The sequence below is a fragment of the Camellia sinensis genome, chromosome 3 (genome assembly GCF_055761805.1).
Source record: "Camellia sinensis isolate YWXY chromosome 3, ASM5576180v1, whole genome shotgun sequence".
NCBI classification, from domain to species: domain Eukaryota; kingdom Viridiplantae; phylum Streptophyta; class Magnoliopsida; order Ericales; family Theaceae; genus Camellia; species Camellia sinensis.
The window spans coordinates 68,308,216-68,335,122 of record NC_138963.1 but is presented as its reverse complement, the minus strand read 5'-3'; the positions used below and the strand labels follow the sequence as shown (position 1 = coordinate 68,335,122).

General features: G+C 38.7%; 1 pseudogene across 1 annotated transcript in view; it reads left to right on the top strand.

Moving 5' to 3' along the window:
* The window catches only part of LOC114263215 (potassium transporter 1-like), a 32,890-nt pseudogene extending 14,859 nt beyond the window's left edge, over window positions 1-18,031 (top strand). The window contains exons 2-11 of the transcript XR_014363350.1: window positions 5,428-5,577; window positions 6,312-6,550; window positions 7,393-7,627; window positions 11,934-11,986; window positions 12,218-12,478; window positions 12,572-12,624; window positions 13,281-13,395; window positions 13,480-13,735; window positions 13,835-14,111; window positions 17,156-18,031. The product of XR_014363350.1 is annotated as a potassium transporter 1-like (transcript). The remainder of the gene's footprint in view (window positions 1-5,427; window positions 5,578-6,311; window positions 6,551-7,392; window positions 7,628-11,933; window positions 11,987-12,217; window positions 12,479-12,571; window positions 12,625-13,280; window positions 13,396-13,479; window positions 13,736-13,834; window positions 14,112-17,155) is intronic.
* Window positions 18,032-26,907: the final 8,876 nt, after the last annotated feature.

Here is a 26,907-nt window from a genome sequence, read left to right as displayed (position 1 = left end):
TAAGCCGCAGAATAGACCGAACTAAAGCCAGTTCAACTTATTCCATTCACTGCTTTTACCTCGGCTTCTCCTCTACAAACCATGGTGTGTTTAGACCGAGCTAACCGCAACATGCCACGACCAGGCTAACTCTGAGTGTGGTGACCGGGCTGCCTGTAACACTCTTGGACCGGGATAACAACAAGGCCTTTTGGGGACTGGGCTAACGCCAAGGCCCTTTTTACTCCGCCCTTCTTACTGTGGCTCACAACGGCCCATTACCCAGCTCGGCCCAATTTTTATATATAAATTACCCTCTCATAAAGGAAATGAAGACTTTATGGAGTTATTTGGTCCAAATGGCGAAGGAAATCTAGTACTCATGGCTTTGAGTGGGGGATTAATCAAGTGGCATCAATATGGGAAAAACAAGGGGGTTTGGTTTTTAGTAGATCCCAAATTTGAGATTTTCAGGAGATGATTTCAAAATATGCTTTGATAGACCTCGAGTTTAAAGGAAACTTGTATACGTGGTCCAATAATCAAGTCGGTATGGAGAGTTTTATGGAAAGACTTCATAGAGCCTGGGCAACTGTGGATTGGAGAATTCTTTTCCTTCAAGCTGAAGTGTTCCATGAGGTGTGTCTTGGTTCTAATGATGGCCCTTTAGTAACTAACTGTTGTTTGCCTCCTAAAAAGGTTTCTAGTGTGGGCGCCATGCCTTTTTCAAGTCTAAGACCCGTTTTCCACACAAATGTTGTGCAAACTTGTTGTAAAGAACAAAGAGTCGCCACTTAATTTTTAAAGCAAATTAATAAATTTTTATCAACGAAAACTAAGTTAAGGAACAATCCGTCATAACCAGAAAATGTCTAAGTTTGGGGAGCTTAAGCACAAAAGGAGAAGGTCATTGAATGATAGCACTTTCTTTTGTCTAATTCGAAGATTGGCCTCTACTTACTTTCTCTTTTATGATTTTAGTGGATAATTATTCACAAATATTCATTTTAAGCCTAAAATCTCTTGACTAACCTAGAACTATGTGATTTGAAGAAAAATGAATATCATTTATCTTAATTTAAAATAATAAAGCCACATATTTTATTCAAACATTGATTTTTGAATAAAAATGTGGATTTAGCAATCCGTGGCTATATTCCTAAACTAAAACACAAAATATTCCTAGAAAATCATTCAAAATATACAGGTTTGCACATAAAGAGCATATAGACTTTGATTATTTAAAAAGACAGTGTAAAAAGCACACACATGCCGAGAGGATGAAGAAAACTTACTCGGATACCCACTTTTCAGTGTCTTTCATGCAAAGACATAAATAAATATGGTCCTAGCATACCAATAATGCATACAAAAAATGATCCTAAACCTGGTTTGAAACTATAAAATGATGAACATGCATAGAAAGCAACTAACAAATAAAAAGAGAAAATATAAACTAACTATATGATGATTCAAACTGGGCCATACATGCTTATTATATGATCAAAATAAACCTAAAACATGATGTTCTAATGAAATAGATGAAACATGCTAGAAAAAGTGAAAAACTTAACAAAGATGATGATCTACATGATGATATGCTATTCTAACACTCCCACGTGATTAAAGGAAAGAACAAATCGTATCCACTGGTTTCAATGAACTGAAAAGCATTCAAGAAAAAAGCAAGAAAACTCAAGTTTTCTTGCTTGCAAGCATCCCTCAAGTAAAGGTTTTGTGTTAGTTCAAATTCTTTAGCCTTGGGAAGATTTTTAGAAGTCTAGAGTTGTTGTGGGTAGGATATTTTCAGAGCTAAGACAAGGGAAAGAGAAGAGGTGTGGTGTTTGGCTTTCAAAATTTTACTAAAAGTTCTCAAGTTGTTAACCCATTTAAAGGGAAGGGAAGATGTCTCTTTCATAGGCAAAGGGAAAGGTTCTGGAACCCTTCTAAGGTTTTAGCGCTTCTTTCTTGTTGCCTCCCTTTAGAAATGCACCAAGATTGAGTTTCCAAAACTAGCCCTACCACCTATGGATATGTTCATGCACAACTCATGTGCGTATACACGACTTGCCTTGGTATACGCACCATCTATGCATACACAAGTATAGAGTCCCATGCTCTTAGCTTGGTTGTGGTCCAAATAAGCCCGAATTGCTCTCCGATAAAATGTTTTTAATAAATCCAACCACTAATTTTGGAAAATGTCTTTGATCATAGCATAATCAAGCTTTCCTCTCTTTCTCAAGGTTAAAAAGTTGATTTTTGGCTAAAAACAAGTCTAGGGTAAAATGGTAAAATGCCAATTTTTGGCTAAAATAGATTTATATAGCAACTCTAAATAACTTCAAACATTCCAATGATAAAATAATTACCGTTTCATTATCAGTATTTTTTTTTCTTTTGTACTTTATTTTTTTTCCACATAAACCAAACAAAAAAATAATATTTACTATTATGTTATTACTTGACTTTCGTTTTACACTTATTAAGGTCTCATTTGGGAATAAGTTTTTTTAGTAATTTTTTAGCTTTTTGACTAAAATATGATGTAAAAAAAATCAATAAGTTTGGGATGACTTTTTGATTTTTTTATGAAAGATGTGTAAAAAGTAGAGATAAAAGGAAAATTTTGACTTTTTGTTATAGTTTGTTGACTTTTTGATTTTTTTTAGTGATTTTTTGGCTAAAATCACCACTTGCCAAATGAGGCTTAAGTTTTACTTTGGGCTTTCAGGTTATAAATCTATTTTTGAATATTTTGGATCACTAGGCCCAAGTTTAATTTTTTTGGGCCAAAATAACACAATTTGTGCTAAAGAATAACTATCTGTTGAAATTGAAATCAACCTATCTGTTGAAATCAACTTATTTTCGCCAAACTAACTATCTATTGGAATTTGACACATATCATTCATTCGACACCCTATTTGTTGAATATCACATATTTCTCTATCTCACCACCATCACTTGTCGCCGTTGGCTGCTGCTGACAATGACTTTTCCGGCCAATTTTTCGACGTGTCCTTATCATCAAATAAGATTTTATCTTGAATTTAATACCATACACCCCTTTGGGATGGACTTTTTACTAATTTTCTCTTTTTCTTTTCTAAAGTGTTAACTTATAAATGTAATATTCTAGTATGTGTTTACGCTAGCGAATGCAGTCTTTTTCCATTTCTAATATAGGACATAATATCTAGGTTGAATTGTTAGCATGAGGGGTGTGCACAGTGTGATTCAAGCGGTTTGAGAGTAAAATTATAAATTAAATGACAAATTGACAAATCGCGATTTGGATGGTTTGGGGCAGATTGAAAAATATTCTCAATCAAATATCAAGTATTTAATATATAATACTAATTTAAATAATATTTTTTTATGTAGATAACACTAATTTTATATATTTTTCATATATAACTATTAATTTATAATAAGTTTTACATCTTCAATCTCTTTCACACTCATTTTATTTTGATATTTCATTAGAGGTTACAAAATATATATGTATAAACTATAACAAAGCAGAGCAGCTTAGAAAGCGAATTATAAATTTTAAAATTTAATCCATAATTAACAGATAGAATGATGTGAATTAATAAAAATCGATATAATTTTAACAAATTAAGTAATATTTTACGTAATCCTAGTGCCACAATAATCTTTTCTCTTATTTTCATCATCTCATTCATTAAGGGTCTGTTTGGTAACGTTTACGTTTTTAGTTTATATTTACAAAATTTTTATAAATTGATTTTTGTTTATTTTTTGTTTATTTTTAAAAAAACATAAACTACTAACGTTTTTGGTAATTGACAAAATGTTTTAAAAAATTTAAAAATATAAAAAAAAGTGAGAAATGGCAAGTGGCGGTGGAAGATGGTGGTGGAAAGTGGTGACGGCGGGTGGTGGGTAGCGGGTGGTGGTGGGTGGGTGGGTGGTGGTGGCGGATGGCGGATGGTCGCGAGTGGGTGGTGGTGGCGGGTGGTGGGTGGTGGTGGCAAGTGGGTGGCGGATAGCGGATGGTGGTGGGTGGTAGCGAATGGTGATGGTGGGTGGGTGGGTGACTGTGGCGGGTAGTAGTGAGTGGGTGGTGGTGGTGGTGGTGGCGGGTGGCGTGTGGTGGTGGGTGGGTGGGTGGGTGACGGTGGCGGGTGGTGGGTGGTGGCAGGTGGGTGGCGGGTGAGTGGTGGGTGGTGGTGGCAAGTGGGTGGCAGGTGGCTGGTGGTGATGGGTGGTGGCAGGTAGGTGGTGAGTGGTGGTGGCGGGTGGATGACAGGTGGGTGGTGGGTGGTGGTAGTGGTGGTGGTGGTGAGGGGTGGGTGGTGGTAGGGGGTGGTGGAAGATGGGTGGTGAATGGTGGTGGCAGGTGGTGGTGGGGGTGGTGATGGCAGGTAAGTGGTAGTGGCAGGTGGTGGTGAGTGGTGGTGGCGGAAGACGGTGGTGGAAAATTGTGACGAGTGGTGGCTAGTGTTGGGTGGTAAAAAAAAAAAATACTCAAAACTCAAAATGAAAACACATTTTTTGAGTTTACATTTTTTGGCCAAATTTATAAACTGAGATCACTGATTTATAAATCAAAAATTTACCAAATAAGTTTATTTTTGAGTTTTTAAAATTTTTATAAATATAAACAGAAAATTAAAAACGAGTGTTACCAAACGACACCTAAAAAAATAAAAAATAAAATAAAAATTATATTAAAAAAAGCAATAATAATTCATCCTACTACTAATTTGGGAGATCACTAATGAGATGTAAATTCAAAAAAAAAAAAAAAAAACATCCCATCATGTAGCACCGGCCGCTCATCTTTTTAGTGGTATGACTTCTTCTTCTTTTTTTTTTTAAAAAAAAAGAGCTATACAATTGGGGTGTTTGTTTCAGCTTTTCAGAGTCAACTTATGGCTTTTAGCTTTGAAAAAGTTATTTTAGACTGTTTGGTTAAATTTATTTCAAACAGCTTCAGATTCTAACAGCTTATTTTAACTCAAAAAAGTTGATTCTGATAAGTTGCTCACCCCTTACTTCTGATTATCAGCTTCTGCTGTGAACATGTTAATTTATGGTTATACTCTTAAATTTTTTTATTTTTTATTTTTTTAAAAATAGAAAAAGACTCAAATAGATTATAGATTATTATTATTATTTTTTTATGAGAAATGTAGACAAACAAAAAATAAAAATTAATTAAAAAAGCTATTTCACAGCTTATTTAACAAATACTATTCAGCAACTTAAATTTATAATCTAACAATTATATCAAATAGATTAACAACTTCTAATTAAAGTCATAATTTATAATCTATTAAGTTATAATGTATAAACTATTTTAACAGGTAGAGCAAACAGGCCCAATATGAGAGAGGGAGAGAGAGAAAGAACAGTGGATGCATTCTGCAACTTCTTTGCACACACCACTTGCCAATTTGCTTCCTACATTCTCAGATTCCTCACTCTTTTTATGCTTTTGACTCATTGGTTTCTTTTCTCTACTCTACTCTGCTCTTCACATCCCCCTCTCAAATCTCTGCTTCTCAAGACCCACCTTCAACAATGAAACCAAGACCATCTCTGCAAAATGAAATTTCTCAACAGGTATTTCTTCCTTCTCATCTCTCTCTCTCTCTCTCTCTCTCAATGTGTTTTAATTTTTCTTTGTCCTTCTTTCAGTATATTACATTTGCACTCATTAATTTGTTTTGATTTCTGGGGTCGTGTCGAGTGGTAATCATTTCCTTTATAATCCCAATTTTTTCTTATATGGGTTTTCTAGAAGTTCAATTCTTTGAAAGGGTTTTGCATTTTATGCTCTAGAAACTCAAATAATAAGGACTAATTATAGCTGGGGATCCCAAATTTTCATATTATCTGATTTTTGTTGGTTTATTTTGAAGGCTTTGAATGGAAATAAGTTCTGTTAGTTTAAATGGAGTATTGATTATGTGTTTCCAATGGAAAAGGATATAATATTGGTAGATAATGAGTTAATGTCACAGTTGGGGTTTTAAGCATTTAGCGTCCCATTGAAATATCAGTAATTATTTGGGGTTTCTAGTAGTTGAGATGTGAATATAGTAAAAACCAACTGGGTTTGAGTTAGGAGTTTGAATATAAGGAATTTGTACAAAACATGAGATAAATGACTCCATGGAAGAACAAAACATAATGGGCATATACTAAAATTAAATCAGAAAAAACAACAAATGCTTCTTCCCTTGCTTGCCACAGAGATGTTTAGAGTGTTTAATCACGATCGAAAGCAATGCATTTTCTTTCTACATTCTTTTCTGTTCGTTTTTGAATGTTGATATATTTGTTTCCTTAATCAGAATTTGAAGAAGTTATCGTGTTCAGCCATGCTTACTTTAGCTTATCAGAGTCTTGGATTGGTTTACGGTGATCTCAGTACCTCCCCTCTTTATGTTCACAAAACAACCTTCTCTGGGAGCTGAGCCTCCACGAGGATGATGAGGAAATTTATGGTGTGTTTTCCTTTATTTTCTGGACATTTACTGTCATTGCTCTCTTCAAATACATCTACATCTATCAGCCAATGATAATGGTGAAGGTACAATTCCACCTTGCATGGCTTTATTTATCAGTTATTGGAAGATAAGCGAGCTTGTGGCTTAAAAGTTTGCACCTTTTGCTGCAACCTTTCCGTTGTTGTCTTCTATTTGCTTTTTATGTGTACAGAGTAACATATTTATTATCTTGTACGAGACTCAATCTTGTTCCCAATCACTATTAAACTATGCTGGGCAGATTTGGAGCTTAACTGAAGATACAAAGAATGTGGGTTTGTTTGGCGGTGTTTTCTGTTTCACATTTCAAGAGCTTACCATACAAACAGAAAAGTTTTACACACTTACATATAATGACATGGTTTATTTGGGTCCTATTAGTTCAAAATTATGAACCATCATGATGCATTGTACTTTCATAAATGCTTCTTTGACTTCGTTTTGAGTGGAGGTATTACATAAAAATTCTCTTGTTAACATTTTCCTTTGAGATCACTTTCATTTCATTTTAGAAAATCCGCACAAAAATGCACGCACTTCTCCAGTTTTTATTTTTTCTTTCATCTTTCCTATTTTTGCTTGTACTTACAAATTTAAAAGATTCTCTGGTAATGCATCTATACAAGCCCTTTTATATCTTTAAGCTCTCTCTCTCTCTCTCCTTCCTTTGAATGCTGCCACAATCGGTCAGTTTTTTAAGTGAAGAAAAGAATTGGCATGCTTCTTACAATATGCATCTGTAATCTCCTTGTAAATTGGCCACTTCCATCAATGAACAAAACTCTAAGGTGTGTCACGAGCTCAATAATTCGAAGCATAAATGCTTCAATTTAAAGAAAGCAAAAAGAAACTTTATATCTACATCAATTTTGCTTTGATAGTGCAGGTGGTACCTTTGCATTGTTCTCCCTACATGCAAGACTTAGCATTCTGCCCAATCAACTAGACACAGATGAGACGCTGTCTTCATATGCTGTGGAAGGATCAGCAGAAACATAGCAGAGTTCTATTATGAAGTCATTCTTTAAGAAGCATCCAAATTTTTTCAAAGGTCTATTGATTTTTGTTTTGCTCGGAACGTGTATGGCAATTGGTGATGGTATACTCACTCCTGCTATATCAGGTAGCTGATATTGATATTGCAGTGCTTTCTTTTTTCTCGTTTTAAACCTTGATATCAGTAATGGATATAAAATTCTTAATGCAATCATTCAATTCAGTCAATCACCAAAAAATATAAATAAATAAATCTCCAGCCTAGTGGTTTGCTGGATTTTAACAATGGATTTCAATTTGAGTTATATAATTATTTATTTGCTAACATAAAAATCATGTGATTGTTTAGCAAATGACATGTCCAAACCTGTAATTGGATGAACCCTGCTCCTTAACACATACCTTCAGCAGAGCTCTATTTTGTATAGCTATATGTAATTCATGTATTTCAAATCTAATTCTATCATTCTTTTACATTTAACACTCATGGAAAGGAGAAAATGTGGTTTTTCTTTTCTTTTCTTATTTTTCCCTCATCAATGACATGGAAAAGTTATGGTTGGCCATTGTTCAATCTGAGCTGGCTTCAGATTCAATAGGATAAGTTCTCAATTTGGACTTGTGAAGTTGAAGATCTCTCAATATTCTCTTAAAGTAGGTTGTCTGCATATGTTCTTGTTGATGATTTTGCTCATAGAGATATGACCCAATTTAATTTAAATTTACTCTTTGACATGGACCAACTGAATTTGTGGCAATGGTAAGCACATTCATGACGTAACAAAAATTATGGGGATAGAGCAAAGAATCTTAACCAAAGATTGTTTACTAGAATTATTTTTTAGTGTGCAAGAGTGTAAATGACAGTTCTTCTGTTTGTTTACATGCCTAAAAGTTGTGTTTTATATGAGTTTTGTAAGAAATAATGTATAGAGAAAGAGAGAGAGAATAAATTGTATGTATTATTGATTGATATTTAGATATGTTACAATGATTCCTATATATAGAAGAGTAGGTGGTAGTAGGTGGTAGGTGGAGTAGGTGAAGTGGAGGTGGTAGTGGTATAGTGGGTTAGGTTTAGTGGAGTAGGTGAAGTGGAGGTGATAGTGGTGTAGTGGGTTAGGTTTAGTGGAGTAGGTGAGGTGGTAGTGGTGTAGTGGGTGGATTTTAACAGCCCCCCGCAAACTCAAGGGGGATAGGAACTAACCAACTTGAGTTTGGAGAGAGTAACAAAACAAGAAAATACATAAAAATAAAAGAGGATAAGAGACACTGTATGGTCGTGTCAGACCATTGGTGAAGACACTGGATGGTGGTGTCATAACGTTGTAGAGGACACTGTATGGGGGTGTCATAACCATGTAGAGGACACTGTATGGTGGTGTCATAACGGTGTAGAGGACACTGGATGGCGGTGTCAGACCGATGTAGAAGACAGTTTATGGGGTCATGTCGGACCGTTGTAGCAGACAATGTTGTGACAGTTGTGGTGACAGTTTACGGAGTCTTGCTGGACCCTTGTAGAAACTAACCGGAATCAATGTCGGGACAGTTTACAGAGTCTTGTCGGACCCTTGTAGAAATTAACCGGAAACAATGTCGGGACAGTTTACAGAGTCTTGTCGGACCCTTGTAGAAACTAACCGGAATCTATGTCGGGACAGTTTACAGAGTCTTGTCGGACCCTTGTAGAAACTAACCGGAATCTATGTCGGGACAGTTTACAGAGTCTTGTCGGACCCTTAAAGGAGCTAACCGGAATCAATGTCGGGACAGTTTACAGAGTCTTGTCGGACCCTTAAAAAGTCGCACCCTCAAAAGGTGTGCCCAATCTTTCAAAAGGCGTGCCATCAAAAGGCGTGCCCAATCCATAAAAAGGCGTGCCATCAAAAGGCGTGCCCAATCCATAAAAAGACGTGCCATCAAAAGGCGCGCCAGACACGCGGCGATGCACGTGATCGACAGTGCGCGTGTCGGCCTCTTCGTCATGTGCTATATAAATGAAGGCGGAGGCTGAGAGAACATGTGGAAATCAAACCAGTCTGAAACCTCTGAAAAACTCTTCGTGGGCTGAGAGAGATACACTGGTAACACTCTGTAAACACTCTGTAACCAACCCATCTCTGAAACACTCAGCAACCATAACATGGCCTCTTCTTCCCGTCCAGCTACCCAGAACATGGCCTCCTCTTCCCGTGGTCTGCTTACGCTCTTTCCAGAACTGAACGAGTCCACAAGAGAAATAACTGGTGCGGTGGCCAGTGAACCCCAACCAAACACTTCTGGGTTTGCTCCTTTGAACTTTCCGATGCGGTCGGTGGAGCAAAAAATGGCGGTGCAAACTGATATTGAGGCCAATCAGTATACTCTGAAGTCATGTGTGGAAACCATGACGGCGGTCACAAACTTGTCGCACCGGCTGCAGAGCAGGACAAATGAAGTGCAACAGTTAAACTCCCAGCTGGCTCTGCTCCAACGCATGTATAAAGATGCGCGAGCAGAGATAAGCGTGCTAAAGACGGAAAACAAGGAGCTGAAGCGGAAGGCCACCGTGATGTTCCGTTTTGGAGGTCCACCATATGCTGCAGTGGAGGAGTATGGGGGAGTGAACGTGCTCGGTGGACAAGGAAACACGGAGGCAACACCGGCAAGGGCCGTCCAAGACGGAGGCAAGAAGAAGAGACCGGTGGAATAGGCGAGAAGAAAAATCTCACTGTTCCGATTTGTGTTGGTTGTGTTTTGTTTTGTTTTGTGTTTTTTTATTTTTATTTTATTTTTATTTTATTTTATTTTTTATGGTGTAAAATGCTGATCGGGGTTGATCCCCGGCATGAAGAAATGACAAGTTTGTAAAATGTTGTTTTTTTTTTTTTTTTTTTTTTTGTTTTGGGAGTGTTTTGTTGAAAAAATAAAAATAAAATGAAAGAAAACAAGGGAGAAAGAAAATAGATAAAAAATATTTATAGATGGATTATATGAAAAACATCAGTGCGATTGTTTCAAAATAAAGTGGGGTATTTAAAAAAGAGGAAAAGTGATTTGGAAAAAAATAAATAAAAATAAGTGATTTTTGAAATCAAATGGAGGAGAGAGAGGGACAAACCCATGTGATAAAGTGGAGAGAGAGTCGGTGAGTGGGGTGCAAAAGGTGAAGGAGAAATGATGGATTGAAAATGGTTTAGGTCAAAAGTGGACACTGTTAGTGGGGAACATGAGTGCATTGATTATTTGATATAATAATAATAATAATAAAAATAAAAAGTTAGAACAGTTGGAGAGAATGAGTGGAGTATGGTAAGGGTTTCATCCAAAGCCAAAATTCCTGCAGCGAATCACTTCGCAAATCCTAGCATGAGCTTTTTCTCTTTCCAGGCTTATTCATGAATTTCCTGGTGATTTCAAGAGCCTCTGGTGGCATTGTGGCAGAGAACACCCCAACCTGGATTTTGGGTGGCAGCAACTGGAAAATATCATAGATCTGATTTTTAAAAACCTCGTGACAGCATTTCATCAGCTTCATCCAAGACAAACATTTTGATGCAAACAGGGCGAAGTGATTGTCTCCGCAACATGTCAAACACACGACCAGGAGTACCAACAACAACATGAACCCCACTGGAGAGAATGCGCTGATCTTCGCGCACACTAGTCCCTCCAACACAAGCATGAACCTTCACACTTTGCTGGGCAAGTTCAAGAGTAGGTGGAAGAACCAAAGCTTGGCACTCAACCAAGCTATAATCTAGCTGCTGCAGAATTCCAGAGCAGAATGTTGCAGTGTTTCCAGTTCCAGACTGTCTCGTCATATGAGGTGAAGAATTCTTCTCCATCAGCCTCACACATGACTACAGTTGCACAAATCTTTGTTGATTTTATTAGCGGAATAGGTTGAGGTCCGGCGGGCGGCTGAGGTGAGGTTGCCGCCCGCCGGGGAAGCGAAAATACTAGGTTTTAAACCAGCTCTGATACCATGTAAGAAATAATGTATAGAGAAAGAGAGAGAGAATAAATTGTATGTATTATTGATTGATATTTAGATATGTTACAATGATTCCTATATATAGAAGAGTAGGTGGTAGTAGGTGGTAGGTGGAGTAGGTGAAGTGGAGGTGGTAGTGGTATAGTGGGTTAGGTTTAGTGGAGTAGGTGAAGTGGAGGTGATAGTGGTGTAGTGGGTTAGGTTTAGTGGAGTAGGTGAGGTGGTAGTGGTGTAGTGGGTGGATTTTAACAAGTTTTATGATGGATATTTTTCTCCCCTTTTTCCCCTGAATTCTAAATGATGAAACACAAATGCCAAGTCAAAATGGATATGTGAAGGCTTTTTCAATTCCATTTACAGGGACGACTTCTCTATCTGTTCTATTTTTAGAAAGTTCTATTTTCAGGATTACAGTTCCATTATTTTAAGAGATTTGCGTGTTTCTTTTTTTAGGTTCTTTCAGCAGTTTTAGGTGTTAAACTTAAATTCACTGGACTTCACGAGAGTATGTTTAGTTTCCTTTGTTACCTTTATGCCATGTTTGGATCTTAGATTTGCACAGGCAAAGGAGAAAGAGAAAAAAAAAAAAACCTCTACTTCATTTAATTTTCCCTTCCCTTTTCTTTTTTGTCCGCAAATCTAAGATCCAAACACAACCTTAAATACTTTAACAACTGACTGCTGTCAATATCTGATAAACTTTTTACTTTATTTATTTCTTTTCTTTTTCTTCCAGACTATGTTATTATAATCTCATGTGTCATTTTGGTGGGGCTTTTCTCTCTTCAGCATCATGGAACACACACAGTTGCTTTCATGTTTGCTCCAATTGTCACTGCATGGCTTTTGTGTATTGGCGGCATTGGGACATATAACATTATCAAGTGGAATCTGCATATATTTCATGCACTTTCTCCAGTTTACATGTTGAAGTTCCTCAGAAGCACCGGCATTGAAGGCTGGGTGTACCTAGGGGGCGTGGTTCTCTTAATCACAGGTACCGTTTTTAGTGCTTCTGATACAATTTAGTTGTATACTTGCTAATGAATAAAGCTACAGGAAACTTGTTTTCTTCATATTATTTTCTCAGGTGTGGAGGCTATGTTTGCTGATTTGGGCCACTTTTTCACATTGTCAATGATGGTAATTTTTACTATAAATATCTGACGTTAAAGCCATAAAAGCTACAAAGTATAAAATAGAAGCTTTGTCGTTTATGGGGAAACTACAAAAAAAAAAAAAAAAACACCCAAGGTTTGATCATTGTAACAAATTAAGCCCTGATTTTTTAATTTTTTTTATATATTAAACCCTAAATAAATTAATAAAGAGATTCTATTCCTAAACATCCGTCCATCTCCGTTTAGAATGACTAACAGATGAGGCTAATTTTGTATATTCACACCGTCTTTTTCTATCTCATCTTCATTAACAGAACATACACATATGCATTATATATATTGGACTCTTTCACCATCACCACCACCTCCTCCACCACCCCATCTCCTACCATGGTCCACCCACCTCCACCTCCTTGTTCAACCACTACACCCCATCCCCATACCCACCACTGCAAATACATATAAGTTGAAAGTGCCCAAGCGATAGTGCCGCATTGGATAACACAGATATTCGGATGGTTAAGATTGTACCCAATAAAAATGCTGAGTTTAATATGAAAATATTAGAAGTTCAGGTTTAAATTTGTTACGACGATGGTCAAACCTTGGTCCTTGCATATAATGCAGAGTTTATTTTACATATAATCTTGATTGTAATCCTTTGTATTCATATTCCAGATAGCCTTCACATTTCTTGTATATTCCTGTTTGGTCCTTGCATATTTGGGTGAGGCTGCATTCCTCTCTAGACACCACGAAGATATCCAGAGAAGTTTTTATAAAGCCATACCAGGCAAGAGTTTATTGAAATACCCCCACAACCACATCTTATCCTTATTTTGTTAATTTTATTAATTACAAAATCTCTCATTTGCAGAACCAATATCCTGGCCAGTGTTCATAGTAGCCACATTCGCAGCCATGATAGGAAGTCGGGCTGTAATATCAGCTACCTTCTCCATCAAAAGCCAGTGTTGTGCATTGAATTGCTTTCCCCTTGTGAAAATTGTTCATACTTCCAAGTAAAATATATGGGCAGATATACATTCCGGAGGTAAATTGGATGCTAATGTGCCTCTGTTTAGCTGTGACAATCGGATTAAGGGACTCAAACATGATTGGTCATGCTTATGGTATCAATCTATGCATTTTAATTAAAATGCAAAATTGCTTACTTTACCTTTAGGTCCTTCTTGTGTCCTAATTAGAGGATTGTTTTCCGGAGTTCGTAGGGTTGGCAGTTACTTCCGTTATGTTTGTGACAACTTGCTTAATGGCAATGGTGATGTTAATCGTGTGCAAGCAAAATATAGTCACAACCTTTGCATTTCTAGCGTTTTTTGGATCGGTGGAACTTCTTTACCTCTCAGCTGCATTATATGAAGTCCCAGAAGGTGGGTGGATCCCACTTGTACTCTCTTCTATCTTTATGGCTGTAATGTTTTTATGGAACTATGGAACGTTGAAGAAACACCAATTCGACATGGAGAACAAGGTTTCAATGAATAGGATACTTGTAGGCTATCAACCCATTACAAGCACCAACCCACCTTGAAGGTGGTTCTCCCACTCCACGTACCCCACTAGCTAGTGGATGGAGCTAGTGGAAGGGGTAGGTGGTGGCCAACCAAAGCTCCTCTAGTTTGTGTATAAATAGAGGAAGAGAGTGTGGAGCTTAATGGAGCAAACCGAGCAAACCAAAGAGAGTGAGAGATGTGAGGCGGAGAGACCGTCTCTCTCGGTGTGAGCGAAGGAGACGGGAGAGTGGGCGAGGGAGACGGGAGAGTGTGAGCTCATCCTCTATTGTAATCTTTCTGTAATCTCTCAATTGTTATAGTAATAACCGGTTACTCTCTCGTGGACGTAGGCATTGAGGCCAAACCACATTAAATATGGTGTCTCCTTGAGTGTGGGTGTGTTTTTCTGCTTGATATAATTTTTGGAAGGTCTTGGACTGGATCCCCGATTCCCAACAAGTGGTATCAAAGCGAGGTGGTGAAAAACAGTGTGTTTTTCGAAATGGCCCAGAAATCAAGTTGCTCAAAATTGAGTTTTGAGCATACCAAGAGGAAGGTCTCTACGTGAGGAATCTAGACCCAGAAAAGCGAGCCCAAAAGAAGGACTCATGCGCTTCCATGCGCGGCCTGAAGTTTCGTCGGAATATGCCGGAAAGTCACCAGGAAGTTCAGTCCGGTTGATGGAGGAGTGGTGAAGAAAAAGAAGTTAAAATAGTTCAAAAATAATATGTTTGGAATTATTTAACACAAGGGCTCTTCTGGTGTAGTGGTTAAGGATTAGGCACCCATTGATCTTGACTCAGGAAACGAAATGGAATTTATTTATTTTTTCATTGGAGGTGCTGACACAGCGCTAATGCAAGTGTGACATCAGCAGGCGGATGGGTCGCCCAAATCCGATCCGATCCAGGAAAATCCGACCCAAATGACATTAGTGACACATGGCAGAGACGTCAGTGGAGTTGGACAGAATACTCCTTTTGGTTAACAGAATATTCCTTGGAGTTTCTGGAAATTACAAAATGGCCCAGAATGTTCGAGAAATTACATATTGGCCCCTGTAGTTTGTGAAATTATAGTTTGGCCCCTGTTGTTTGGGAAATTTGCAATTTTGCCCCAGGTTTCGGGGATGTTTTTCAGTGAGGTTCCCGGAAGTACATCGAAGGTTAGTCCTAGCTAAACAGACTGTTCCGGACGCAACCGCGAGGTCAAAATAGTGAAATTCTAAACTGTTTTTTAAAGATTGTCAAAACATGGGAATTTGTCATCTTCAATAATCGAAGGAAGGTTGTCGAATATTGTGGAACGCTGCGGATTCACTGAAGAGGTTAGAATGGGCAGATTCTGACCAGATTGGACAACCAGATACAGATCGAGATAGATCATTGAAGACCAAAAGAGATCAGGCTTGATCAAATGGCAAATTGAGGGAGATCAGGATTGGTCAAGGGGCGATCAGAAGATCGCAGAAATGATTATCTCCGAAGTTCATTGGAAGATCTAGTTTAATTAGAAGAGAAGACCATTTATCGACGGATAGATGATTTGGCAACAAGTACAGGGTCAGGGAAATGCTGTGGCTGTTGGAGCTACTGTATACGAGTAGGTATTGGTGGTATGTGGATGTGTAAAACAATAGTTGTAGAGGAGCATACTGAGCACAAGCATAGAGGTACAAAAGCACAAGTGGGTACGCAAGAGTGTTATACAAGGTGCAGATGTACAGTGCAGAGAAGACGAGGGTAGAGTGTGCAGCAGCGGGTTGTTGAAAGTTCACAAGAACTTCCAGGCAGAGAAATTAAGATGAATAAAACGCAAGAGTGCGTGCCAAGGAGTGGCAAGTCTTTTTCTCTATGGTGGTTTCTTTATTTCCATGGCAGCGGAGGATAGAGTTGATGCGGATCTCTCAGGCGAGCTCAACGCAGGGAGACCAGAAGCCATAGGTGCGAGTACTATGCAATAAATTGCATAGCTGACGATGCTTTGACAGATGGAGCTACTGTCAACCATTAATCTATTGAACAACATATCAGGAATTGCAAAGGCACAGACAACGAGCGTATGTGGAAACGGTAGGAGGTTATTCAGAAGTGCAAAAGGCATAGGCTGATAGTTCAGAGAAAAGCTCTGAGCAAAGAAAACCGAGACCGTTGATGGAACAAACGATGAGTTTTTCTATTGCTTCAATGATTGGTCGTGCGAGGTGATGCATGACAATCAAGGGCATCTCAGACAGGGGGTGCAAGGCATCCAATCAGGAGGTGTAGGGCATCCAATCAGGGGGTGCAGGATATCTTGGTTACACAAGTTCAAGCATAGCAAATAAAGACTTCCGAGACAAAAAAAGTGGAAGAGATTTGTGGGAGATAAGAGCAGAGGCTCTCTCCAAATCAGAGAGTGGTGTGAGTTGAGTTGAGGATGTAGGATTCCCTCCTCCTGTTGTATCTCTGGTGTGTTATCTCTAGCTTCAAGGGATGCAAACGTCTCAGTGAGGAGATGCAGACTATGTTGAAATTTGGGCGTGACAAGATTAGCAACAGTGTGTGCAGCGAATCACCTCACATGGGTTGAGGGGGTGATTTGTAGGATATCAACCCATTACAAGCACCAACCGACCTTGAAGGTGGTTTTCCCACTTCACCTACCCCACTAGCTAGGGGAAGGAGCTAGTGGAAGGGGTAGGTAGTGGCCAATCAAAGCTCCTCTAGTTTGTGTATAAATAGAGGAAGAGAGTGTGGAGCTTAATGGAGCAAACTGAGCAAACCAAAGAGAGTGAGAGATGTGAGGCGGAGAGACCGTCTCTCTCGGTGTGAGCGAGGGAGACGGGAGAGTGGCAGAGTGAGGATAGTGTGAGCTCCTCCTCTATTGTAATCTTTCTGTAATCTCTCCATTGTTATAGTGATAACCGGTTATTCTCCCGTGGACGTAGACATTGAGGCCGAACCACATTAAATATGGTGTCTCCTTGAGTGTGGGTGTGTTTTTTTGCTTGGTATAATTTCTGGAAGGTCTTGGGCGGGATTCCCGATTCCCGACAATACTATCTCTAGGGCCTAGCCTTGGCATGGTTCGCGTCCCTGGAATAGGACTTGTTTACACTAATCTCATGACAGGTGTCCCAACTATTTTCGGACACTTTGTGACAAACTTACCGGCATTCCATCAGGTGGCGGTATTTATCTGCATCAAATCTGTTCAAGTTCCATATGTTAATGAGAAGGAACGGTTTCTGATAAGTAAGGTGGGGCCCAAAGAATACGGCATGTTCAGGTGTGTTGTCAAATATGGTTACAAGGATCTGCCACAAGAGAACTACGATTTTGAAAATAGACTGGTTTGCATGATCATAAAATTTGTAGAAAAAGAAGGACAAGATGAGCTGTAGCATACGATAACAGAATCATCTAGAGTGTTTGGAAACTTAGAAACCGAAACCCATGATTCTCCTGACCTCACATTAACACATTTGAGTCATGAAGAAAAAATAGTTCACTCTTTACAAGATTTTCATGTGATGGGATCTATGAATGGGCGTTTGGAAGGTTCTTCACTTAAAGATGTGTCTTTGCAGATATTGATGGCTAGGGAGTCTGGCGTTGCGTATATCCTTGGGCATTCTTATGCACAGGCAAAGAAATCATCGTCGATTTTCAAGAAACTTGCTATTGGAGTTGTCTATGCTTTTTTAAGCAAAAACTGTAGAGGTCCTGATGTTGCTCCGAGTGTACCTCACACTTCTTTGCTCGAAGTGGGTATGATCTACTATGTCTAACTAACCTCTACAGAAATGTGCCTTGAACAATTGAAATGACAACTAATTAGGATCATGGTGGTGTCACGAGCATGTGGCGCTGCCCTACAAGATCGTCAATGCTAATGGTTTTTCTTCTTAGGTGAGCTTCAGGTTTGCATGCTCTATACGCACACTTGTACTGCAAGATGTAAAAGACCGAGCAAAGAAAGAAAGAAAAAATTACTCTGTTTATATGGTTCGATTTATACAAAACTGCTAATCATCTTGTCGAAGTGTATCTGTTTTTCTGAAAGATAAAAGTTGCGGTTACTACTTTGTTAACTATTTGCAAATAGTGTTTGTGTTGATAGTTACATCCCCATTCCTTCATTTGTTAATGCCAATAATATGATAGAGGTAAAAATTCAAAAATGGGACCATGGTCTTAGCTTACGATATCTGATGAGGATAAATATACTCATGTTCCCATTGAATTTGTTTGAACTTCATGCCTTTGTTCATACTAGTCATGGTTATTTCTGTTAAGCTCAAATCATTTAAGATGAGTGATGGGAAACAGAAAGGAATTGATTGAAGAAATATGGTTAAATAATTAATTTAGATAATATTTTATATTTTGGGATTTATTTTATTCTTGGTAACTTTTAGTTAGGGTTTTCTTTTTTCAATTTTTTTTTTCTTCTTTTTGAGAACATTAGTTAGGGTTTCTTGAATGCGTGTAATATGTTTATTTTAACTTTGGATTGGTATATTGTGTTTAAGGTTGTCTTGTATTAGGGTTGTGACCCTCTTCTTCTCTTACTCTCTTCTTCTGCATCAATAAATGGATTGACCACCTCCAACTTTTGTAATATTCATGCCTATATGCACGAAATGGGAAAAGAAAAGGGAATGTTTCGGTTCTGCATGACCTTTCATGTGATAATTTTTCCATTCTTCTAATCTACTCTATTCTGCCGACATCTGTACTTGTCATTCGTTGGTAAGTAATTTTGTTGGTGTATCAACTAGGCCAGCTGGAGAAAGAAAGATAGAAAGAAAGAAAGGAAAATATAATATATATATATATATATAATATTAAAGTCAAATTATTTATTATATTTTTTTTCTCCCCCATCCAATTATCTTTTCTTCTATATCATCTGGAAATAACCTGCTTGAATTCTTGACTGAATTTTAATCATGCTCACAACTGCTCCATAAAAAGTAGCTCATTTGAACATAGTAGTGAGTTAGTTTTGCTTGGCCAACTAGGACTACAAGGCCAGTAGTAGAAAGGATCTAAGCTCATCAGTGGTAGCAGATCAGTCTATATGCTATTAGTCTTTTCTGGATTCCGTCTCTTGCATTAGGCTCTGTTTGGACTTCAATTTTATTGAGGTAAAATAAAATATATAAAAAAAAAGAAGAGTAAATTATACTTACCTCCCTTGAGATTTGAGAAAAATACGGTTAGCTCCAGGAATTTGGCATAATTACATTAACTTCCATTTTAGTAAAATTAAAATGGTCAAAACTAATGCAGATGGTAGGTAGACACAGAAATAACAAAATTAAAGTCATCGTCTCTTCATTCATACGACTCATGAGTTACTGATGAAAAATAATTTAAATGTTATGCGAATTAAAATCTCGAGGGAGCTTGGTGTAATTAAGGCTATTGTATTTTTTCCAAATCTTAAAGGGGGTAAGTGTAATTTACCCAATAAAAAGAAAGTGAAAAGTGAAAAATAAAAACTTATACTTCATTTTATGTTTTTTTTTTTCTTCACAAACTTAAGATTTAAAAACTAGGGGTGCAAATTGCGCAAGCTCAACCCAAGTAACCTTAGTTCATTTTGAATTTTTTTAGGATTTAGGTAAGATATTTTTTAATTCAATACAAATTTAGGCAAAAATTCAGAAATCTGAATTAAATTTGGACGGACTTGTGTAAAGAAGTCAAATAATCTGAACAACTCGAAACCTGAATTATATATATATACACATATATAAATATATAAAAAATGTTTAGGCCTTGTTTGAAAACAGACTATTTTAGTAACTTTTTGACTTTTTGGCTAAAATATGAGGTAAAAAAAATTAGTATATTTGTGGTGATTTTTTGACTTTTTAAGAAAAAATGTGCAAAAAGTAGTGAGAAAAGAGAATCTTTGACTTTTTGGTATAGATTATAGGTTTTTTGATTTTTTTAGTAACTTTTTGGCTTTTAGGCTAAAACATCTACTTGCCAAATGAGGCCTTAATATACATATAAATTATTAGCTATTATATAATATTAAAGTAATTTAGATCATTAAATTATATTGAATATATATTATATACATAATTAACATAATAGAAAATCTTACATTTTTTATTCTTACTCATAAATTGTAAAGACTACTATAGTCGTATCTCTCTTACATTATATAAATTATTTATTTTTATGTTATTAATGATTTTCTAAAAAAATTGTAAATAGAACCAAATTTTAACAAACTAATGATTTAGTTGGGAAAAAAAAAATTTGAAATTTATGTGCAATTCAAAGTTTAACTTAAGTTGGGTTTGGTAGACAATCTCAAGTTACAATTCAAGTTTAAACTGATATCAACACAATTTGAATTGAGCTTAGATAATCTCTCAATTCATCCAAATCCGTTCGAATTGCACCCTCATAAAAAACGCAATAAACTCAAACAATTCTGTAGGCAAAAGTGAGACAATCTCAAGTCTACAAATGCAGAACTCAATCATAAAACTATACATGAATAGACATGATTATACGGGATTGGTGTTCACTTTTGATTTGCCAAAGGAGTTCACTTTTTTTATTTTTTTATTTTTATATGTAATATATGAATTTATTGGGTGGACTTGGGATCGTAATGTGACTTTAAGGCCGAATTTGAGCTTGAACTTTTAGCCCTGATGTTACATTAGGTTGACACGGGCTTGGATACAATTTTTTGTATTTTTCTAACCTATGCCCGGTCCAACCCAACCCAACCCAACCTGGTTGTTCACGCAAGGAATAACAATAATACATCTTCAATTTGTACTCCTAAAAGAAAATAGTATTTTTCATAGGTTTGTCTTCAATTCTAATCAGAGTAGAGTGTCTGTGGGTTCACTACAGAGCCTAAATTGATGATTCAAACTATTAAATGTGTAAAATTTGTTGAGTATTTCATCCTTGTAAAAAATTACGTTTATCAAATATCAATAGTCACTTGATAGGTTCACATTTCTGTCAACAGTAAATATGATTTAAAAAAAATATTGACAGAAATGTGAACTGATCAAATGATTATTGATATCCAATTAATGTGATCTTTTACAAAAATGAAGTATTCGACGATTTCTACACATTGTACAGTTTAAATTATCAAGACAAATCCAAAATGAATCCTAAATAAGCCGGACGGAACGATCTAATTGAACTACCCAACTAGAGACAATCCATCTTGTTTTTTTTCCCTACCACAAATGGGTATGACAACACATCTTCAATGCAAGGTAGCCTCTTTCTTTTACAACGCAAATGGTATAACAACACAACTTCAATTCAAAGTATTATTTATTCTTTCTGCCACAAGTAGGTGAACACATCTTCAATGTAAGGTAGTGTTTTTTCCCCCTCCCACAAAGACGTATAACAACACATCTTCAATTCGAGCATTTTTGTTAATTTTATTTTTCTGCCACAAGTGGGTAAAACAACACCATCTCTAATTGAAGGTATCTTTTTTTTTTTCCCCCTTAGATATATAGGGTAAATTACAAATATATATTTTTTAATTTATAAAAATATAAATTCTTCTCTCACGTTTTAAAAATTATTTAAATACTTTCTGATAAGAATTTTTCCTACAACTTAATAGAAAAGAAAATTATCCAATTACCCTTTAATATCTAATTGAAATTATCGTACTATTTTTATTTTCATCCATCCACTACCAAATCTCTCTCTACACCATCATAATATTCTTTAATCCAGTGACACTAAATGCTTGTATATAATATGTAGGGAGGTTCGAGGTTAGAAAGATGATCAGTGAAACAAAACTATGTTAATGGTCTAAGAATGGTGGAATGACTGGAGAATGAGCAGCAACAACTGTCCTGGAGGTTGGAGAGTGAGCAGCTGGATGAGGGTGAAGCAAATAGCTCAAGAAGAAAATAATAGTAGTGCACAAATGGGTAGTATCTCCCCCAAAATCCCAAAATTCCTCTTTTTGGACCTTGGGAATGGGTCCTATTTATAGGTTTTTCCTTAGTACCAAGAGGACACCAAGTGGCCAAATAGAGATAAGACAGGTGTCCATAGGATCACATAGAATATTCTACCTTGAGCCACCAGGCATGCATGTACTGTGTACTATCTGTTTGCCTTCGCAACTACTTTTTTTGAGCCTCAACAAGTGTAGTTGCGAAGGAAGTGTTTGGCGTTACAACTCCCTTAGTGTTCGCCGTTGCACTCGCCTTCTTAGCCCGAACCTCAGCAAGTGCACTTGTAACGGTAAACCTTACTGCTGCACTTGCCTTCTCAGTTCGAAGCTCAGCAAGTGCTCTTGCAGCGGTAAACCTTGCTGCTGCACTTGCCTTTTCAGTTCTATTTAGTTAGTACATGCATTCTCAGGACTCCATTAGCCTGCTATTGGCTATGTTTGTATTCGCCTCAGCGAAGCCTCCGCCCTTAACCACCTAACCACAAACTCCCCAGCTTTCCAAGGCGAAGGCCACAGCCAAGCCTGCTGTAGACACCCCATTTTTGACCGACCTTAAGACTCAGACGTCACCGATTGAGCGCTTGGTGATGTTGCATAATGTGCTTGTTCAGAAGCTTCAGAGTTGCGGCCGTGAGCCCTGCCTCCGGACTTCCGAACCCTCTTCTGTGCCTTGTCTCGGTTTGCGAACCAGACTCGGTTTTCTCTGTTTCTTTTCCTGAGGGGAGGGAGAGGTCCTGTAGACCATCTCTCAATGTCCGTAGGCTACATTTGGTGGCCGTAGGCCATTTTGCCCATTTCGGAGTCCGGTTCCCGGTTTTCGGAGCTGTCAGGCTGTGTGCCTCGGTTCGGGACCGCCTAACCATCTCCGTTTGCTCTGATTTTTGGCATACATCTTATTTTCTCCCTTTTGAGGGACACTGGGGTCTGAGAAACCCACTTCGTGGCCGAACGCCACTTTCGGTGTTTAACGGGCAGTTTCTGGGGCCTCGAACTGCGTGTTTTGGCCCCCGAACATTCGTTTTGCATCGGTTTTCGTTTATTTTTGGCAGGTACCTCTGTTTTATCACCAGGAAGGTCACTGGAGGGTGGGAGGCTAGTAATTGTTGCAGCAACCAGTTATCTCTCCTCCGGAGCCTCCCGGCGCCCGTTTTTCCAACTTCCGGGCTAATGTTGAACACCCTAGGGGTAGTGTTGCCAACTTTCAACCACATAACTGTGATCTACACACCTTGGAGGACCCAAAAAAGTCATGGCCGGCCATTAATTGTTATTTCCATTTTTGCCCCTCCTCTTCCGGGCCAATGTTGAACACCTTGGGCCCACTTTCTTGAACTTTGAACCACATATCTGTGATGTACACACTTGGGAGGACCCTAAAAGTTTATGGCCGACCATTAATTTTTCTTTCCATTTTTGCCCCTCCTCTTCAAATGCAATGTTGAACACCCTGGAGTCACTGTTGCCAACCCCAAACCACATATATGTGATCTACACACATGAGAGGACACCAAAAGTTGGTGGGAGACTAGTAATTTTGCCAAAAAGCCAACTTCTTTTTGGTCAAAAGTGTTTCAGCATGAATCCGGGAAGGAGAAAAAGCTGCGCGGCTTCACCGAAACGAGCGTAACTCTTTGCACAAGAGGAATTAAGATATGAGGCCACCACCATTGGAAAGCTTACTTCCGGGGCTTCATTTTGCACTCAAGAATCTCCCAAGTCCAAGTCCGGGGGGTTGAGATGTGGTTGGTTGAAGTCCGCTTGGACTGAATTTGCGCGGCTTCACGGAAAAGGGCATAACTTTTTCTACAGGAGGAATTTTAATGCAAGGTTTGCGCCATTGGAAAGCTAACTTCTGGGGCTTCATCCTAGGGGCTGACCGGTCATTTTTTCTGGCCGGACGGCCGTTTTTTTCTTTGACCTAGCCGGCCGGCTATGTTAAGTGGCTGGCCGGCCATCTGCAGAAAAAGTAACTGGCCGGCCTGCTTCTTCAGGTTGAGTGCATTCCAGCTATGCCTTGGTTTTCCCCCAAAGAATATCTACATCCGGGGCCCCTTTTGAAAGAAGAAAGAGGCTCATTTTTCACTAGACTTTTGAAGAGGCTCTTCTCTCTCTCTCTTAAGTTTTGTTGACCTCCCAACTCAAGAAAGGGGTTACAAGGCTTTCTTGGAGGAGATACATACATAGCACCCCATTTCCTTCAAGTTTTGGGTTCCATTTCTTCATCATCTTCAAGCTCTACCACCACCCTTCCATTCCAGCAGCAAGGGGAAGAATTCCAGCAGCTTAGAGTCACCAAATCTGGTCCAAGAAGCAACAAAAGTGTTGGTCTTCAAAGGTAAGTCCAATTTCCCTCTTTTCTAGCTCATTCTTGCACCATCTCTAAGCCATCCATGCTTTTTGTTTCAAGCTCCGGCCCTAACTGAAAAGGGCCCTCTTTTGAGCTCATTGTCACTTTTCATTAAGGGCTCAACCCTGTTTGAGCCCTCCATATGCTACTTGCTTCAATACCCTTTGTAAATACCGTTTTCTTGCATGTTTAGTTAGCCTACCATGCTTTTATTTTCGGCCATTTTACAGGCCTAGAGATAGTCTTATTTTGACCTATACTTCATGTTTTATTAAGGGTCTTTGGCTATTTGGTGATTATTTTGCATACCTCATGTTATAGCCACTTTTGAGCCTAATTTTGCATTGCATTTCTAGCATGTTTGTATTCTGTTTTGGCTGTTTTACAGTTCTGTAAATATGCATATTTTTTGTCCCTCTTCAAAGTTGTAGAAGGGAATTTTTCAGTTTGAGCATTGCATATACCACTTGCCTCTTTGGCTACCTTTTGGTTCGTTTTCTTGCATGTTTAGTTAGCCTACCATGCTTTTGTTTTCGGCCATTTTACAGGCCTAGAGATAGTCTTATTTTGATCTATAATTCATGTTTCATTAACACTTTTTTTCTGTTTGGTGATTATTTTGTATACTTCATGTTATAGCACCTTTTGAGCTTTGTTTTGCATCACATTTTTAGCATATTTGTATACTGATTTTGAGGCTGCCATATACTGTAAATGTTCATATTTTTGGTCCATCTTCAGTGTTGTAGAAGGAAATTTTTCAGTTTGGGTTTTTTTTATATCACTTGCTTCATTACCCCTTGAAAATACCGTATTCTTGCATACCATTTTTGCCATATCTATACTTACTGTTTGGCCATGCTATAAACTCGAAAAGTGTTTATTTTGGGACTGTCTAGCTTCTGTCTTTGCATTGCATGTCCATATTGTGCATGTTTGGCCTAGCTATAGGCCATTTCGGGTGCCTAAATTCATATTTCGGGACAATTTCATGCATTTGGTGTCATTTCGCTTCATTTCGGGACTGTTTTCCCCCATATTTTGTTGCTGAAATTCTGTTAGAATGATTGCCATCCATTTCATGTCATTACATCGCATTCTGCCATCGCCTCGGTTTTCGTGCCCGTGTGCACGCATTTCGAGGCACCTCATTTTTATCCGTCGGCATCCGATGTGAGTGTGGCTGAGGCTCACTCGTGTTGGTATAAGCCCATTTGTCATTTTCCATGTCATTTGCATTGCGTATGCATTGCCTCGGTTTGCGTGCCCGTGTGCACGCATTTCGAGGCACCTCATTTTTATCCGTCGGCATCCGATGTGAGTGTGGCTGAGGCTCACTCGTGTTGGTATAAGCCCATTTGTCATTTTCCATGTCATTTGCATTGCGTATGCATTGCCTCGGTTTTCGTGCCCGTGTGCACGCATTTCGAGGCACTTCATTTTCTGCCATTGGCATCCGATGTGAGTGTGGTTGAGGCTCACTCGTGTTGGTATAAGCCCATTTGTCATTTTCCATGTCATTTGCATTGCGTATGCATTGCCTCGGTTTGCGTGCCCGTGTGCACGCATTTCGAGGCACTTCATTTTCTGCCATCGGCATCTTATGTGAGTGCGGCTGAGGCTCTCTCATGTTAGTATAAGTCCATACTTCATTTTCCATGTCATTTGCATTGCGTATGCATTGCCTCGGTTTGCGTGCCCGTGTGCACGCATTTCGAGGCACTTCATTTTCTGCCATCGGCATCTTATGTGAGTGTGGCTGAGGCTCTCTCATGTTAGTATAAGTCCATGTTGCATTTTTCATGAAATTTGCATCGCTTTCGCATCGCCTCGGTTTGCGTGCCAGTGTGCACGCATTTCGAGGCACTTCATTTTTATCCGACGGCATCCCATGTGAGTGTGGCTGAAGCTCACTCATGTTGGTATAAGCCCATTTGTCATTCCCATATCATCGCCTCGGTTTGCGTGTCCGCGTGCACGTACTTCGAGACACATATCATCGCCTCGGTTTGCGTGTCCGCGTGTACGTACTTCGAGACACATATCATTGCCTCGGTTTGCGTGCCCGCGTGCACGTACTTCGAGACACATATCATCGCCTCAGTTTGCGTGCCCGCCTGCACGTGCTTCGAGACACATATCATCGCCTCGGTTTGCGTGCCCGCGTGCACGTACTTCGAGACACATATCATCGCCTCAGTTTGCATGCCCGCGTGCACGTGCTTCGAGACACATATCATCGCCTCGGTTTGCGTGCCCGCGTGCACGTGCTTCGAGACACATATCATTGCCTCGGTTTGCGTGCCCGCGTGCACGTGCTTCGAGACACATATCATCGCCTCGGTTTGCGTGCCCGCGTGCACGTACTTCGAGACACATATCATTTTCTCAGTTTGTGTGCCCGTGTTCACGCACTTCGAGGTATTTCATTTTCATAGCATTCTGCATTTTCTCGGTTTGCGTGCCCGCGTGC